The sequence below is a fragment of the Alosa pseudoharengus genome, unplaced genomic scaffold (genome assembly GCF_046254945.1).
Source record: "Alosa pseudoharengus isolate Yale_2024_CS ecotype anadromous, Long Island Sound unplaced genomic scaffold, YU_APseudo_1.1 YU_APseudo_1.1_scf_2, whole genome shotgun sequence".
NCBI lineage: Eukaryota > Metazoa > Chordata > Actinopteri > Clupeiformes > Clupeidae > Alosa > Alosa pseudoharengus.
Genome location: NW_027468663.1, coordinates 25048922 through 25054921, shown reverse-complemented (window position 1 = coordinate 25054921; position 6000 = coordinate 25048922). Strand labels below are relative to the sequence as shown.

At 36.0% G+C, this 6000-nt stretch overlaps 1 long non-coding RNA gene across 1 annotated transcript; it reads right to left on the bottom strand.

Annotated features, from left to right (window-relative positions):
- Positions 1-739: 739 nt before the first annotated feature.
- LOC143135154 (uncharacterized) lies at positions 740-2690 on the bottom strand. The gene is made up of 3 exons (XR_012988819.1): positions 2668-2690; positions 1454-1655; positions 740-918 (listed from the first exon to the last, which is right to left on the bottom strand). It is a non-coding gene; the product is annotated as an uncharacterized LOC143135154 (long non-coding RNA).
- Between the last annotated feature and the right edge of the window lie 3310 nt (positions 2691-6000).

Genomic DNA, 6000 nt, shown 5'->3' with positions numbered 1-6000 from the left:
GCCGAGATAGAATGACAGAAAGACAGTGAGAAAGAAAGAATGAGAGAAAGACAGTGAGAAAGAAAGAAAGGCTCACAACCATTTATTGAATCTTTCAAATCAAGTCAATCATGACTGTGTGTGTGTGTAAAAGTGTGCAGAGAGAGAGGACGAACGATAAAGAGAGAGAGAGAAAGAGAGAGACAGCAGGGAAGAGAGAGAAGAGGCCCACTTGCCCATCTAATGATTTGGTTCTTAAGATTGAGAACCTTGGGTAGGAGCTTATCACCATCCATCTGAATGACAACTTTTTGCATGAATTTGTAATAGTATTGAAGAGTTCAACATTGATTCAATGTGTATATGACCCCTAGCTTCACCAAAGTCCTTTTAGGCAAGTCCCTGCACTCGGCAGCCATAATGCAATGCTTTTTTGGCACTCATCGGGCATCCTATTTGGCAGAAATGCGCGTGCGCAAGGCTTCACGACACCAACCTTACTCCAGCACCGAGTTCACAACACATGATTGGAGGATTTTTTGAGTGCTGTGTCTCCTCATTAGAAAGTCTCTGGCTTCACTGCACAGCCTTGTGCAACAGACCAAGGTTCCTCCAAAATGATGCCTCCATCCACAACGATGCCGGATGTCCTCATGTTCCAAGGGGTGGTTTTCTCTTGACACCTCCTTGCCATGGATATCCTGTACAAAATTTAAAAAGCTGCTTTAGGTTGACGCTTGAGAAAAGGTACGACCTGGGAGCTGGCTTAAAGGTTTTTGGCTTAAAAATTGGCATAAAAATGCAATTTTTATTGCAATTTCAACATGCCCTTGGTTAGTGTTACTTACCATGTACATGTATGAGAGAATCATCATCTTCACCAATATAAAGGCACGGGGTCTTGATGGCTGCCTCCCTCCTCAGATGTACAGTCTCTGTCTGTTCAGATACAGGGATATTAATTATTTTGTGAAAATACAATCAATACTCTAAATAATAATAACCTCTATTTATAAAGCACTTTTAATACGGAAGATTCAGTTCAGAGTGCTTTGCAACAGAAAACAGGCATTTGGCAAGCATTTCTTTCCCCTGTATTGGTTGAAACACACCCCATAATCACGTCCCAACGAAGCAGCGCCAGACTTAAATTCTGACAGGAATTGAGTATAACGACATCAGGCTAATAAGTGAGTGTACCAGTTGGGGAAGGAACAATGTGAGCAACGGGAAAATGAGTGAGTGGGTAAATGTATGACGACTCATGTAGTCGTATCAACCCTGAGGAGTCCAGTTATAGTTAGACACAAAATTATAATGCCTCTATCTGTCGCTATGTTGTAATAAGGAACATAAGAGCAATGTAGTAGGGTGACTATAAGTGATGGCAGTTGCAAATAGCAGAAACAGATCCAATGTGATCATTGTATGTAATATGTAAGAGAAGTAAACAATAATAGTAATACAAACTTACACCTTGCAAAATCCTCAAATGTTTGGTCATTTTATGTCCTTTAAACCTTCTTCTGGAACTTATGACCTTCTTCTTCTGGAAAACGGCGGTCACTGGACATCCAAGGTTACGCATCTTTGACCTGTAGCTTGCCTGAATACCCAAGCATCACAGGCATTTCCTGATCCAGTCATCAAGCAAGGACATTTCTCAATACCTGTAACTAAAGATAGAAACACATTTATAATATAAATATAAAGTATACATTTATGAAATATACTTATTTAATACATACACAAATGGTACTAGTTAATCAAACGATTTTGACACTTCATTTAATTGACATTTGACACATTATCTTACAATCTACCAACAATAGCTACACAGCCCTGCTTGTTGGTCTGACTGTCCCCTTGAAGAGAAAACATTTCGAATTTCAACACCATGGAACAAATAAAATGTTCAAGCAATATCTGCTTAACAGGTGCGTAGCATCAGCCTGTCCAGATCTTGCACTGCTGTTGAGTTTGAGAAATGCCACCACCACCATGCATATTCAGCGCTGGCGATGACATGAAATAGTGGTACTCCATTACTGACAGAATAAATAAACACGTTTCTAAACCTAGCGTAAATGTGGCTTTTGCCCAACATTGTCCGAGTTATGACCTGACCTAATCACTCACAAAACATGCGTCCTATTTCTTTCCTTTTTACATGTACCTTGGCCTGCATTCTGAGTCTCCAAACAAATGTATTTTGCAAACTCGGCATTGCTCAAGTTAAGTGTCAGTTGACTCCACAGAGGTCGGTGAAAACGTGTTTGGTCTGCTGCATAACGTGTTCGGTTAGCTAACTAGCAACGTTAAGGTCAACCATATTTCAGGCAAGATCTGTGTTCCAATTCAGTTAGCAGCTAATGTTAACTGTACAAACTTTAATGGGTCCACTGAGTTTCAACGACCTAAATTGTCTAACATTAAGGTATATATTCATTTTGAAGTTATTCAATCAATTACGTCGAGGAGGTAATAAAAGTAAGATGAACTTGTTAGCCCAGTTAACATTATATTGGAGTAGAACTGCTAGGTAAAGTTAACTTTAGCTAGCTTGCTAGACGATTTCTTAAATATTCAAGAAAACAGCTCTATCGTGTCAAATAAGGCAATTAAAGACACTCCAAATTTGTAATGGTAAACTGACTGTCAAATGACGTTTAATAATATACCACTTACCGTTAAAAGTCAAAAGCGAAGATTTTAAGTGCAGATCCCTTCAAGCCAACGGAACCGTTTGCAAAATGGAGGACAATCATCTTTTGGCAGCCAAATAAACGCATGCGCAGCACTGCCTCTGAAGCAAAACCCTTTTTTCTTGCAGATATTACTTAACTGAAATTAGTTTTTTGTAAAACACAAACAAATCTGAAGCAAACCCCTTTTTTTCTTGCAGATATTACTTATCTGAAATGAGTTTTTGCAAAACACAAACAAATTGAGTATATAAATACAGTTTCATTTAAGAAAAAATTACTACATGTCAAAATCACTTTTTTCAGTGCAGCACACTCTACATAAAAGCACTTTGCTACTCTTTTTTCATCAAAAAAATATTTGGTAACCATGGTCACCTAATATCACAGTGGAATACATGGGTGTCAAGCAGAAAGATTGATGCCTTGATGTCCAGAAACATAAGAAAATCTACTCTTTATCCCTCGTTTTGGGCATGTACACTTATTATGTGTCATTACCATACGCATTGTATTTCTGTATTTTTGAATATTCCTGAAATTTTAAAATTATTTTAATAGTTTAAATGATGTACATTACATGTAGAAAGCTAGCTACACTTGCATGGTGATAATTTTTGCTTCTCAGGGAAGTTTTTCGGTATAAATGTCATCACCAGCACAGTCATTACCAGCACATTATAGCTTGAAATGTAGTGGTAATGACGACTGTGTTGGTGATGACATTTTTGCAGATACATTTAAAGTACTCTTTTTAAAAGAAATAAGTTTTTTTTTCCACAAAGTCAGTTCAACTTGGGTTTCTAAATTATAAACATTTAATTGCAATAGATTACGATCAGTGATTTGTCATCACCGCAACAAATGTCATTACCAGAACTGCAATGTCATCACCATCACCATGCATATTTTTGCCAATAGATTATGTATAAATTACAATAAATTACATTAATTAGATATTTTTGACAATGTTGGACAGTCTTAATTGCCACTGGATGAAAACAGATGTGATATATGGCATTTATTTCAAATAAATGAAATTCCAAGCCAGGGTCGAGTGAAAAAATAAAAAAATAAGACACTTAAACGACTATAATTCATGTTGTAAGTAAAATTCAACAATTCTAATAAGTTCAAGATAAAATAGACTTCATGTGAAACCATAATTGATCATTGATTGATCATTGATTGACCATTTCATCTTTAAAATGTACATATTAGATGATGTGATGGTAATGACATTTACCTGAAAAATGACAAAAAATCATAAATTCCCTTATATTGTGGTCTCAACCAAGCTCACAAGGTTACTCCTATCAAAATGACTGATAACTTGATGCATACCAATTAGTAAAATTTTGAATTTTATTTTTCAAAATTTCAGTTACCCAAATAGGCCCGAAATCTGAGAAATGCCCATATACATAAATAAGTTGGTTTGTTTTATTCAGATTAAAGGAGAAGTTCGGTGTGATATTGACCTAAAGTGTATTGAAACATGATACCGAGTGTGAACTTTTGTCTCATAGCTCATCTCGGCTTGTCCCCTGCACTCCCAAATCTGGCGCTAGTTAGCCGATGCTACCAAGAGGTTTTCATTGGGGGTGCCTCGGGCATCGTGCTAGCCATGCAAATAAATCCCTGTTTTACACCATTTATGAAGCTCAAAGTAGCTCCACACTTCATTGGTAGACTTCCAAGGGACCTGGCATTTAAAACGAGACATTGAGAACTTTGAAAAAGCACTGGTAGTTTATTTACAAGATGATTTATACAGACAGTACCTTCAGGAAGTTTACAGTTCGCCGCCATCTTGAATTTAGTCACGATAAGTCGAGCGACAAGTACGAAAATAATTCCGTGGAAATGCATGGATTTCAGTTGCTGCTACTGGAAGCAACTGGAATCCATGCATTTCCACGGAATTATTTTTTAAATCTGATCTCTTATCATACCTGTTCATTCGTACTCATCGCTCGACTTATCGTGACTAAATTCAAAATGGCGACGAATGGTAAACTTCCTGAATTGTCTGTATACATCGTCTTGTAAATAAACTATCAGTGCTTCTCAATGTCTCAATGCACACTCTAGTTCAGCAGTCTGATTGCTGTGAGGGAAAAGCTGTTTAGCTTCTCTAAATAATGAAGTCAAGTCAACTTTATTTATATAGAACATTTCATACACAGAGGTCATTCAATGTGCTTTACATAAACAATAGCAAACAGGAATAGGCAATAAAAGCATAGAAGGGCAATAGTCAAAGAATAGTTTAAAAAGTAAAGAAGAAAAAAAAATAAGAAGAAAACATACAACACACAAGGTAAATAAAAGCATAAAAGGGCAATAGTTTAAAAGTGTTTAAAAGTAATAATTAAAACATATACAACATAGAATGATTATATTAATCACTCAGTGAACAGCAGCACTCTATGGAGATTGTTGATAATAAATTCCATAATGAAATGGAATTGTGACATTGTTTATCATTATGTCTGTTACAAGAGTGTTTGCTGGAAATAAACAGCTCCTGTTTGCAGGTTTTCACCAGTATCATATAACCCCATGGATCACCTTCTTTAACAATCATCATCACTCTGACGTGTCTCCTAAGAGAGTGAATGTGAACATGTAGGTTCACACGTTCTAGGTTATGAGTACACTACCTGTTTAACACAATATTATTTGGATTTTAATTGAACTACTAACATACTCATTTATATTTAATAATATAAATCTAATAACTGATATAAATAATATAAATTAACTGCACTGAGCAGTTTTGTATGTTTTACCTGTAATGTGCATAGTGTTATGAAGAGAGACTTAGCAAAACTTGGATGTATTGCGCCCTCTGTTGGTGAAGTAACAGAAGTGAAATAGTGTCCACACCTGAGACAATGAACACTGACCAAGACAGAAAAGCACAAAAGTATTCTGTAATCTACAAGAGCTTCTTCACACGTCTGAGTCTTCTCATTGTGTCTTGTGTTTTTTTAACACCAAACATAGCTACGTAACATAAGTCAACAAGCACTTTGTGCTGTATGGTAATATTGCCATTTTCACCATATTATTTGCTGTATATGAACTTATAAATGAATAAATAAATTCAGATTGTAAGGCTATTTTGATGTTGGTCAGGAGGTCAGGAGATTAAATTGCTATCAAAGTGCCATCACTTCTGTAACACCATTTTTTAGAATAGGTGGTTGTGTAATTTATTTAGATTTGTGTGATACACTGTATATATATATTAAGTATAGCCCCAATTCCAAAAAAGGACAAAAGGACAAAATGGACAACATATCAAATG